This window comes from Falco naumanni, chromosome 15 (assembly GCF_017639655.2).
Source record: "Falco naumanni isolate bFalNau1 chromosome 15, bFalNau1.pat, whole genome shotgun sequence".
In the NCBI taxonomy this organism is placed as follows: domain Eukaryota; kingdom Metazoa; phylum Chordata; class Aves; order Falconiformes; family Falconidae; genus Falco; species Falco naumanni.
The window spans coordinates 660,478-671,971 of record NC_054068.1 but is presented as its reverse complement, the minus strand read 5'-3'; the positions used below and the strand labels follow the sequence as shown (position 1 = coordinate 671,971).

Here is an 11,494-nt window from a genome sequence, read left to right as displayed (position 1 = left end):
ACAACAGTTACAAATTACATGCACCTTTACAGAGAGCACACCAAGCAGCTCTGAAAAATTCTACTTGCCCCAGGGCTTGTTGGTTTGGGTGTTTTGGGGTTTTTTGTTTTCTTTTTTCCCTTCTCCTCTTTTTTTGGTTGGGGTTGGTTTTCTTGGGTTTGGGGTTTGGAGTTTTTGGTGGGGTTTTTTTGAAAGGGCAAGTAAAGTTAACAATTATTCTTCCATAAAGCAAGGCAAACATACTTTGAACAGGGTCTGACAAATTTTTAAGGGTAGCTTTTAAAGGCAAACTGGTAACATACTGGAGTCTATCCATTTAACAAACCGTAAGAACTCATACACAGCATGCGCATTATAACAGTACACATCAGTGCTGCATTTATAATATTCAAATAACTATGGTACGTATTAAACCTCAATTCTTAAAACCTGTGAACATCTTCCAAATGCAAGACACTTCCAGTAATGTATCAAGTAGTACAGCCCTTCTTCAAATTTCTAATAGTCTGTCCTCTTCTTTCACCACCACCCCCCATCCCACTTAAAGGGACTTGTCAAAATTTCAAATGACTACCCCCACGTTAAGAAACATGGAAAGCTTGATAGATTTAATTAAAAATACTTACTAACAAACATGCAGTTTATTACCTTTCAGTATAAAATACATCTACATTAAGGTTCTCCCAAATGGAAAAACTGACCGCAACTGCATTCCTTGTTCAATGCTATGAAACAAACCAGGAAGTTAATTATTTGGGTTACTATTAAAAATAAAAATTAAAAAAAAAAAAGGAAAAGGAAAAAAAGAGACAATTTTAAAAGCTTCTTTAGATTTTTTCAAGAGAGATGATTTAGTTCAGCTGCATTTTTGCCAGTAAGAAAACAGTCTCTTAGAGAAGGATGAAGAAAACATATTCCTGAAGCCTGGATAGAGCTTCTGTACTGGTTCACCTCCTCCTAAAATTCAAATCCCATGTTCCCAGCGATCATCTACATTTTTCGCTAGGGCTGGAATGGGGAGGGAAAAGCTGCTGGAAATAAAAATTTTAAATAATAATCGCAGATGGACCCGAACAGAAAGTGAAAAATGTTACCGTAAGGCTAGAGAAATATTTATTTAATCAAAGCAGAGGTTCTGTTGGGACTGGAGGAATGTTGCATCCTTTCCTAAAAAAGAAAAAAAAAGGGGGGGGGGAAAAAAAAAAGAGGAGGGGGTGGGGGGAGAAAAGAGAAAGCAAGAAAGAAAAAAGGCAGAGGCACAGCCGCCTCCTGGAGTTCCCCATTGTCCGGGGCTATAGAGAGCCCCAGAATGGCATTAAACTCACAAAAGGCATATTGTGCAGGGGACAAAAAAAGCCCCTTCTTCTACAATAACTTTTAGCTTCTTATTTTTAGAAAATGACAAAGCTGTTGCCAGCAATGGCTGGTGAAACCTGTAGCCCAGCTCCCAGCGAGGCTGGACGCGGCCGTATTGATCCGCTGCCCCGCTCGAACGGCGGCCGCAAAGTTTGCACGGGAGCGGGGCCGGGCCGGGCCGCGCCGCGGGGATGCTGCGGGGATGCTGCGGGATGCGGCAGGGCCGCGCTTCGCGCCCGCGGCCCGCCCCGCGGCTGCGCGGGCACAAAGTTGCGCTCGCTGCCGGCCGCAACTTCCCGGGCTCCTCCCGGGGAAACTTCGGCGGCGGCGGCGGCGGGGGTCGTTCCTCGCCCTGCCCTGCCCTGCGCGGGGCGGCGCCCGGGGCGCGGGGGCAGGTGGCCCCGCGGAGCGCCCCGCCGCCGCGGAGCGGAGCGCGGCCGATCGGAGCGGCGCGGAACGCAACGCCCGGCGGCCCGCGCACTCCCTCCCCGGCGCGGCGCTGCGCGGCAGGGCGCGGAGCGGAGCCCCCCCCCGCCGCGGGCTGGGGGCCGGCCGCTTGCCCCAAGTTTCGGTGCGGCGCCGCCGCCGCCGCCGCGCTCCCCCCGCCCGCTCCTGCTCGCTCGCTCCCTCCCCCGCCGCCTGGGCTGAATCTTATTGATCCAGAAGGTGGCTAATTAGCCCTTCCCGTCGTGCCTGGGTAATGAGGCACATGCGCACTGCACTAATCAGCCATTTTTTGCAGGAAACTAATTAGCAGAATAAAGATCCAAAGAGTTTTTTTTCTTCCCAATCATCAGATCTGAGTCCGGGCGCTTCCTGCTCCGGCGACCGCCAGCCCCGCCGCCCGCTCCGCTCCGCGCCGCTCCGCCCCGACCCGACCGCCGCCGCCGCCGCTGCTGCTGCCGCCGCCCGCGGCCCCCTCTCTCCGGGGGGCTGCAAACTCCCCGACAACGATGCTGCTGCTGGGCAGCGGCGGCGGCGGCGGCGGCTCCCGCTCGGCTCCGGCTGCTGCCCCCGGCTCCCGCTGCTGCTGCCCCGGGCCCCTCCGCGGAGCGCGCTCCTGCCGCCGCAGCCGCCGCAGCCTGCATGGGATCTGTAGCCCCCGCGCCGCCGCCCGGGATTAAAAGCGCCGCCGCCGCCGGAGCAGCGACCGCGTAAGTGGCAACTTTTCTGCCCTGTCCCCCGCTCGGGCTCCTCCTGCTCGGGGCGCCCGGGCTGCTTTGCATGGGGCTGGTCCGGCCCCCCCTCCCGCCCGCTCCCACCCACCGCCCCGGATCCCCCAGCAAACTTTGTGCCGCTCGCCGTCCCGGAGCCCCGCCGCCGCCGCCGGGGACGCGCAGGTGCCGGCGCCGCGGGGGCCGCTGCGCGCCCGCGGAGCCCCCGCCCCGCCCGCCGGCCATGGCCGCGGGGCGCGGAGCGGGCGCGGAGCGGCGTGCGGCGCTGCCCGGCTTTGTGCGCGGCGGGGCGGGCGGCGGGGCGCGGGTAGCGGCCGGCGGGGCCCGGCCCGGCCTCGGAGGGACGCGCGTTCCGCGCCGGAGCGGCGGGGGCTCGGCGGGGGCTCGGCGGGGCCGGCGCCTCCCGGGACCCGCTCGCGCGGCGGGCGGTGGCGCGGGCGGGCCCGTGGGTGCCCCGTGGGTGCCCCGCGCCCGCTCCGCGCCGGTGACGCGCTGCAAAACAAAGGGGCGAAGAAGTGCCCGAACTGCCCCGGCCCCGCGGCCCGGCCCCGCCGGAGCTGCCCCGCAGCGGCCTTGCGAGAGAGAGTAATTACGATTTTTGTTTTCCGCGGGCAGGCTCAGTTTTGGGAAGAATGCGGCGAGGGGGATGGGAGAGGTGAAGGCAGCAAACGCCACTGTAGGCCGATCCCCCCTTCTCAGTTTCAGTTTTTAATTACTTAATGCTGAATCGCACGGCGCTTATCTAAATATTTGCAAATGCTCTTTCCTATTGATTCCTCTGAATAAACTGTGCTGCTCGCCCGCGGAGGGAAGGCGATTCTTGCTCTCCTGAAACTAACCCTCCAGAGGAGAGTGTGTGTTTGTGGGGGGCACACGTACGCCTGTGTCTGTGTGTATACGCGTATGTATGTGGTACGCACACGCGGGTTTCTTACTGTGAGTTATTTATAATTTGGGTTGCGGTTTTGTGTGTTTTTTTCTTTTTCCTTTCTTCTCTTTTTATTACAAATGTTAAACTCCCCTCCCCCCCTTTTTTAAAAAAAATATTATTTTTTTTTATTCTGAGAAAGGTCTGTTTCAGGCTGCTCAAAGCTGCTCATGGGTATGTCTTGTACTTTGTGCGGATATGTAACATATATACGCGCCACTTCCTCAGCCGTCTGTCCGTCTTTCTCCTCTTCTCGCTCCTGTTTAATATGGAGCAATTTTCTGGAGGCTCGGTGACTCCCTCCTTAGGGTCACATTGAGTTCGAATCCGACTGAAGGTGCAGGAATCCTGCGACGGGGGAAATAAGAGAATAGAGAGAACGGGGTCAAGTTGGCTGCTTAGAGGCCAAAACTCCCACAGCTGCCTTTAAAATTATATATATAATATTTGGCTTTCCTCACCATATTACAAATTGCAGCCTCCCCTTTCAGGTATTTTCTTTACAGCTTAAAGCCCTCTCCTTCCTTCTGCCTCCCCCCCCCCCCCCCCCCGCCCCCTGTTAGTGGAGAAGGGGGGGGGGCGGGAGGAGGGAAAATAATAAGGAAAGAAATGGGGAGGGGGGGGCAGAGGGGAAAAAATAAACCCCATTGAGTTTAGGCAAATAAGGTTTGGTCTCCGTATCCTATTACAAAGCACTTTGAATATGCAAGACATCACACAAGACCAGTTATTCCAGTTACGACAAACTTAAAAAGAGAAAAAAAAGAGAGGCATGTTTAGATTGTAATTTGTTAGAGCAAGAATCGTATTTAAAACTCTGTCTTTTAATTTTTTTTCCAGCCTTGCATTGTATCCAGCCTTTTTCTGATGTCTAGGTGTTTTTTTTTTCATTATTATTATTATTAAAATCTTTCCGTTGAGTTTAGGAAGACTGCTGCGAGCAACACATTTTCTGTATTTTTGTTCCTGTATCTTGGAGGAGAGTTGGCAGGGATTCTGTGGTTTGCAGTTACACAATATGTTATCATGTTTTTAATCACTAAATCATTGCGGTGGTTATAGATTTACAGTCTTAGGGCATTACTGAGAGGAGCAGCGCAGACCGTATGTGCGGGAACACACGAGAGCATGCAGTGAACATGCTCGTGAACTTTGCTTTTAAATCGCTCCCCGGCCGAGCCCAGGCTGAGCGGAGCCGCGTCCCGGCATCGCCCCTCCGTGCACTGGGGGAAGTTCGTGCCGCCCTCCCGGTGGGCGCCGTGCGGGCCCGTCCCGCGGTACAGGGGGCCGGGGCCGGGGCCGCCACCTGCGCCGGGCCGGGGAACGGGCCGCCCCGCCGGCCGCTCCGCGCCCGGTTCCCCCTTTATTATGTAACAGAGCCCTCGGCAGCATTAAAAATTCAGCATTACAAGCCGATTGTAATGCTCCTCATTAGGGAGCACTGTCTGGTCCGGCGTTAAGCGCAAGCCGGAGCGTGGCTCTTCGGCGGCAGCACCGGCGGAGGCCGGGGAGCTGCCGGGCGGGGGTCGGCCGCGGAGCGGGGCGTCCCGGGCCCCCGCGGGCGGCAGCAGGGCCGCGCCGGGCTCCGCTCTGCCCCCCGGGCCGGGCCCTCCCTCCCGCGCCGGCCTCGGTGCGGGAGCCGCCTTGCGAGCTGCCCCCGCGTCCCGCAGGCCGCCTTCGGCCGGGAACAAAAGCCGCGAAAAGGCCTGTGAGAGGGGAGAGAAACTCCGCGCCTGGACGCGGAGGTCGCTTGGCTGCATCAGTGTATTTTTTTTTCCGCCCCTTCTTTCCCCGTGAGGCGCGGCGGCCTCGGGAGGAGTGGGCAGCAGGAGGGTGGCCACGGCCCCTCTCCGGCGCTGGCCCTGGGCTGCGGAGCCCCGTGCCCTCCCGCCCTGCGCTGCCTTTTGTTCCCGCAGGACCGAGCCGAGGTGCTGCGAGGCGGGTGGAGGCGGCGCGGGCAGCCCCGCGTGCCTGGCACCTTCGCCTGGCCTTGTCGTGGCGGCTGTCAGACCAGGGCCCGGCGGTGGCTGTGTTGACAAAACTGGAGGCCTGTGTCCCTCTGTCATCTCTCTGGTTTGACCCCCCATCCCGGGTCCCGTCGGTGGTGTCGTGCCAGAGGCTGGGAGCAGTGTGGAGGAACAGATTTACTTTGGGCCTGACCAGCAGTTGAATGGCTTCAGCGGGGATCACTAAATCCCAAATGGATGGACATATGGCCAGCTGCATTAGCCACCCCATTAACACTTCCTTCTGCTTTCCAAAATAATAATAAGGAAAAAAAAAAAAAACCCGTTGTGTGGAGAACCTGAAAAATTACTGGCAGTCTTTTACATCAACTTTATTCACGCGCTGCGTTCTGCTGGGGCACGGCTTCCTTGCATGAGCGTTTTCGCCGCTGGTGTCACTCGGTCGTGTGCAGTTGAAGAGTTTTCAGCAGCCTCCTTCCCGTGGGCGCTGGCGGTGCCGGTGCACGCTGGCCCTGCTGCAGCCGCCTTCGTGCTGGCGATAGCGGTGTGGTTCAGGAGGACTGCAAAGAGGCCGAGCGTTTCACGGCTCCCCGCTCCCCTTGGCCAAGTGCACAGCCGAGGTTCGGCCTTTGTGTGGCTTCGGGGGCCGCATGCTGGCGGGAGCGTCCGGCCGGTGGGAGAGGTGGGCTGCGAACAAAGCCGGGTCCCGCCTGCTCCCCCCGGTCTGGCCACGTGCGGGACCCCCGCGCCGCTCACAGGGCTATGCCTGTCCTGCGCGCTCCTGTGGCCAACGCGCTGACCACGGCTGCTTCGCCAGGGAGAGGCCCCTGGGGCCGGAGTGGGGTGCCCGGGGGGCTCCCCCTCAGCGCTGCGCCTCGGTTCTTGCGGTGGGGCATCCCCCGGGGGAAGCCAGCCCCAGCGGCCATGGGGGAGGCGAGGGGAGAGCAGCGTGAAGGAGCTCCCACGCTGGGGAGCGGGACTGCCCTTCCCTCCTCCCTCCCGCCCTCGCCAGCCAAAGTTCAGGCCGGGTGTCCAGTGCGTGGCAGCGATGGGGCTGTCAAGGGCTGTCGTGGCAGGAGAGTGGGAATCAAAACATCTGTGCGCAGGCCTGGGCGCCGCAGCCTCTAATGGTTTTGACGGAGCTGTTGTGGTCTGTTGTCTGGAAAATCTGCATTCTGCGCCGTGCCCGAGGGGGGCCGCGGCACCGCAGACCGTGGCGGTACCTAAATATAACCGCATCGCGCCGTGGGGTGAGGTGAGGGCAGGAGGGAGCAGGGCTGCCCGTCCCGCCTCCTGCTTTGTCTCTGATCTGCGATTCATGCATTTTTGTTTGCTCCTGAGGTTGGGTTTGTGTGTAGGCAGGGATTGGAGAAACAAATAAATTCCAGCTAGCTTTAAAAAACAAAACAAAAAAATACCAACCAAAAACCCCACAACCAACCCAGCCCAGGGTGGATGAGTTGGGCTTCCCTCGCTGCCGGCAGCCTGTGGTCCTCACCTCTGGGTCAGGGATCCTACCAGACCCCGAGCCCCACAGCCGCTGCTGGGGGAGGCGGCTGTGCCAGCTGCCTGCATCGCTGTTTCTCTGTCCCCCTGTAGATGCTGCGGGGTCTTTCTGGGGTCCTGCTGTGCCAGTGGGGAGCGAGCGCTTCCCAGTGCTTCCTCGTAGTAGGCTCCGCCGGACAGACATCCACCTGTCGGGGCAGAAGGTGGGTGTTCATCTCCGCAGCAGCACTGACCGCAGAGCGGTGGTATTCTGCGCCAGGTACGCGCTCTGGGGGTTTCCAGAGGCAGATTGTAAATACACTTTAAAGTTCATTCCTGCCTGAAATTATTTTGCAGATGGGGGTGCTGGGAAGGCAGACCTGTGCCTGCGGCCACCCAGGCCACAGCTGGCAGGTGGCTCCTGGCATGTCCCAGGAGCGGCTGAGGCCGAAGGACGGTGGGACAGTGTGGGTGCTGCGGAGCCCTGCTGCTGGCAGGCTGCAGCCACCCTGTGTTGCCCTTGAGTTTGCTGATGGGAGAAAGACACTTAGCTGTTGATTGTAATTTCATTATGTCACAAGTGCTAAACATGCCTCTTGCTAATAAAAGGCAAAGCAGAGCAGCAATATTTTCTTCTCCCCGCCCCCCCCCCCCCCAAGAAAACAAACATTTCCCAGCATTTTGGATGGTGTGGTGTGCGTTGCTGGGGCGCAGGAGGGTGCTGGCCCTGCAGAGCTCGGGCTTTCGGGGCTTAAGCCTGGTGAGGGCTGAGCCACACAGGTACCTTCGCTCGGCAGTGACGCTAGAGCAGTTGATGTGCGTGGCAGTTCTGGTAAAAGGTTTACTCCCTCCCCCTGCCCTAGTATCTGGGAAAGTGGAGCCTGCAGGGCCTGTAACACGTTAGCTCTTAGTAAATGTTTATTTTGATGACCCGAGCGTGCCTGCTGGAGAGTCGGCCCTTCCTCAGGGAGGATGGGAGCAGACGTGCTGCGGGATCTGCTCCCAACCCCTCGTGTCCTCAGCAGCGGCAGCGAAGCACCCTGCATCCTGCCTCGCGTTCGCTTCAGACTCCCAGCCTGCTTCCCTGGCTGGTGGTAGACGAGCTCCAAAATGGCTGGTTGGCTTGGTTTGGTAGCAGGAGTTTTAACCCTCCTTTTGCCGTGCTGCCACCGACTGTCTTATGCAAGCAGACTGATGCTCGCCATGGAATTCAGAGCACGTACTTAAATGTTGATAGTAACATCGTAATGATGTGCTTGATCCTGCTAGGTTGGGTTGCTGTGTTTCCTGAATGTCAGTGATGTCTGGTGATGGGCTTGGAGACTTTTTGGTCTTTCCTTATTGTTACAACAGAGTTGAGTGAAGAAGAGGGAGGCGAGGGGGGTGCAGAGGCACAGCCAGCTGAGTTGCAGTCAGGTGTACATTGTTTGGGCTGAGATTTGTGCTCAGCTGCACCTTGTTTGAGATGATGCAGAATCTGGGGTTTCTCCACCCGTGTATTTTTGGTGAGGTACTGCATGACGGAAGTTAGCAGGCCTGGAGGTTAGTTCGGAAGACTGAGTAGGGGGAGTGCATGAAGCACAGACCTTCTTGTCTTAGGCACATATTTGAGAGTCATGGAATCTACTCACTAGAGCCGTTCCTGCGGTGTGAAGATGTTCTGGATTCAGGCTGTGCACACCAGCTTGTGCGTTTCACCTGTATCTCTTGCGTTGCAGAAGCTGGTGCACAGATCCTCAGACGCCTCGGGAAGCGGAGCAAAACAGAGGCTGCCCCTGACATGCTGGGGTGAAGCGAGTTCCTGCAGTGCGGCCGCGGAGGTGATGCCATGAGGCTGTGGTTCCTTCGGTTTGCTCCGTTTGACAGCATTTTAGGTGTCAACACGCAGTGGCGGGAGCTGGTCTCAGATGAGCTTCAGCCGGGTGCGGTGGCTGCTGGTGTTTTGGCACCTGCTGAGGAGTGGTACTGCTGGGCAATGCTGCTGGGGTGGTCTTCGCTCCCTGTGTGTGTCCTCTGGCCGGGCTGCGGTTGCTTTGTGCCTGCCGGTGTGTGAGCACGCAGAACCCTGCAGAGCGGCCGTGGGCTGGCTGGAGGAGCGGAGCGCGGCTGGCCTCCGCGTCCCCGCTGTCCTTGCGCGGTTCCCATCGGCAGCCCCTGACTGTGCCAGACAGAACTGTAGATGTCAGGCTTTGCACAGAAAGGAACAGGAGGAGGGAGGGCGAGGGAGATACGAGCACGCTGCGTCGGGGCTGAGAGTTTCAAATTAACCTTGTGCTTTGTTGGTGTCCAAAGCGGGGCACCCCCAGCGTAAGGCAGGCTGAGGGGGCTGGCTGTGGCTTACGGGCAGGGAGCGGGGCAGGGGCCAGGCCGGCGGCGCCTCTGGTGCTGGGGCCGGGAGCAGGGCTGCCCTCCCCGGTGGCGCTGGGGACGAGGGGACAGCGGGTGCCTGGGGTGGTGGTGGGCCGGGTGGCTGGAGGCAAAGGCACCTGGTGGGTCCCAGCGGGGCTCACCACCCCCCCAGCGCGCTGCAGTCAGCGCCTTCACCTCCAGCTTGGCGGAACGGGAGCTCTGGCCTTCCCTCTGGGAGACGGGTCTGCAGCACCCAGGTGTTTGCTCCTCGCAAGCTCCTTCAGATGTCAAAGCCTGAATGTCTCCTCTTTAATTTTCTCCTGTTAATTTTGTCCCTTTTAGTCTTACATACTTCCTTCCCCAATTCCTTTCTTCTTGCTGTTTTTCATCTTCCGTAGAGACAGTTAAAAGCAGCTTAACACTGTGAGCTTGTTTGGAAGTCAAAAGATCTGTTTTAGCTCTGACGCTGACTTTGGGCAAGCCACCAAATGTTTGCCTCAGCTGGAGTATGAAATGGGATAATACATAGTTCACATGCAGAGACTGTAAGTGGGGGTTAATTATGAAAAATCGTAACGTGTCTTAAATTCCTGTAGCATTGTTACATCCTTAAATCTTGTTCTTTGTTACTTTCTCAGTTGTTGTCCTCCCCCCTTCCAGATAACTCACAAGCTCTTATGCTTTGTTCCCGCTGCTTTCTGGTACACAAATACCTTCCTACCCCAGGCTGCAGTGCTCCAGCTGTGATTGCACTGGAGCCCTTAGAGAAGGATGCCCTCTCCTTTTCGATCCTCATCCGAGATGAAGTAACTAATGTTGTAGGCCTGCCTTGTTTTCCCAGTGCTTTGCATGTGCCAGGGGATTTGGTACTGGCACCTGGGAGAGGAGCGAGGTGGCCGGGGTGAACCCCGCCGGGCCGAGCATCCTGTGGTACCGGTGTGTCACGCAAGTGGCCGTTCTTCCAGACAGCGCTGCTTCCTCTGCATCCTCGACGCAGTTACTGCTTGCGTTGGTTGCAGGCCTTGTTCTGCGGGATCATTGCCAGTCCTGCTTTGGTTGACTTTTATTAGGGTGGGGGAGGAGAGGTGATTCTCCATGTCCGAGCCAGGTTTTGTGCTAGGGGAGCGTGTGCGATGAGTGCCAGCCCTGCTTGCGGGGTGGGGATGGGGGGGGGGTGGTGGTACCTGCCACACTGGGAGTGGCTGGGGAGCAGAGGCGTCACCCAGAGCAGCTTGGCATCTCCCGGCAGGTCAGTTGTACTGAGAGTTGTGCTCTGGTATTGGAGAAGTGGGGCTGGTTGCTCTTAGTTTTGTAACATCTTTTCACTCTTCCTGTTTCCACTCCTTTCTGGAGTGCAGAGAAGTGGTGTGGAGGAGGCCTGGTCATGTTGGCCAGGGTTTGTCTTCTCGAGAGAGTTCAAGTCTAAGCAGAGCCACGTCTGAAGGTATAGGCAGGCGTATATTTTGAACTCCATCCTGTTGCTCAGGACGAGCTCCTGTAGGCATCGCGTTGGCTCCGCAGTGCAGCTGGTGGAGGAGGTGCCGTGGAGGAACGTACCAGCGCTTGGGTTGGGTTATTGGCCGAGGAGTGAGGACGGTGGAAGAGGAGTGTGTGCTTCTCTCATGACAGGCTGATGCTGGAGGAGGACCAGCAGGATGTGTGTTGTGGTGATACAGCGTGGCTCGCAGAGGGGAGAGGAGGTGGTGCACCAGGCGTTGCTGCCAGCCTGAGCCCTTTGCTTGCTGCGCTGTTGCACGTGGAGCGGGATGTGTGCTGCGTGCTGGTGTGGGGTGCCCAGCCCCTTGAGGGGCAGTCAAGACCTCGTGCCCCTCTGCTGTTTAAGAAACCAGTTACTTGGTGAATAGCAGCGTCAGTCTGAAGGAGCTGCCACAGATTTTTTTCCTTGGTTGCCTTATTTTAACCAGCCTCTCCACTGTTTCCTCTTTATTTTGAGTGGCGTGGAAGTCCTGGAGGTTTGCATGAGATCCTGGAAATTCCCCAGGTGGTGGGTCCGGTGCCAGCACAGCCCTGAGTGAAAAGCTCCCTTTATGGCGGGCTTGCAGTGGTTTCACCTGGAACTGCAGATGTTTGAGCAGCTGAGCCAAGCTCTGGAAGCGCCCAGGGGATTGCTCCAAGCGCACAGAGGAGGGTTGAGCTCTACTCTGTGCAGCTTTGGCTGGGGTCAGCCTCGTGGAAGGGGTAGCGCGACTGAATTCTCTTCACTTGAAACCTCC

The 11,494-nt window shown here is 57.7% G+C and overlaps 2 long non-coding RNA genes across 2 annotated transcripts; one reads left to right on the top strand and one right to left on the bottom strand.

The window, feature by feature from the left end:
• The first annotated feature begins 1,741 nt into the window (after nucleotides 1-1,741).
• On the top strand, nucleotides 1,742-10,396 carry LOC121098043. Its single transcript, XR_005831152.1, has 3 exons — nucleotides 1,742-2,510; nucleotides 7,026-7,135; nucleotides 8,630-10,396. It is a non-coding gene; the product is annotated as an uncharacterized LOC121098043 (long non-coding RNA).
• LOC121098044 lies at nucleotides 3,573-3,983 on the bottom strand. The gene is made up of 2 exons (XR_005831153.1): nucleotides 3,921-3,983; nucleotides 3,573-3,807 (listed from the first exon to the last, which is right to left on the bottom strand). It is a non-coding gene; the product is annotated as an uncharacterized LOC121098044 (long non-coding RNA).
• Nucleotides 10,397-11,494: the final 1,098 nt, after the last annotated feature.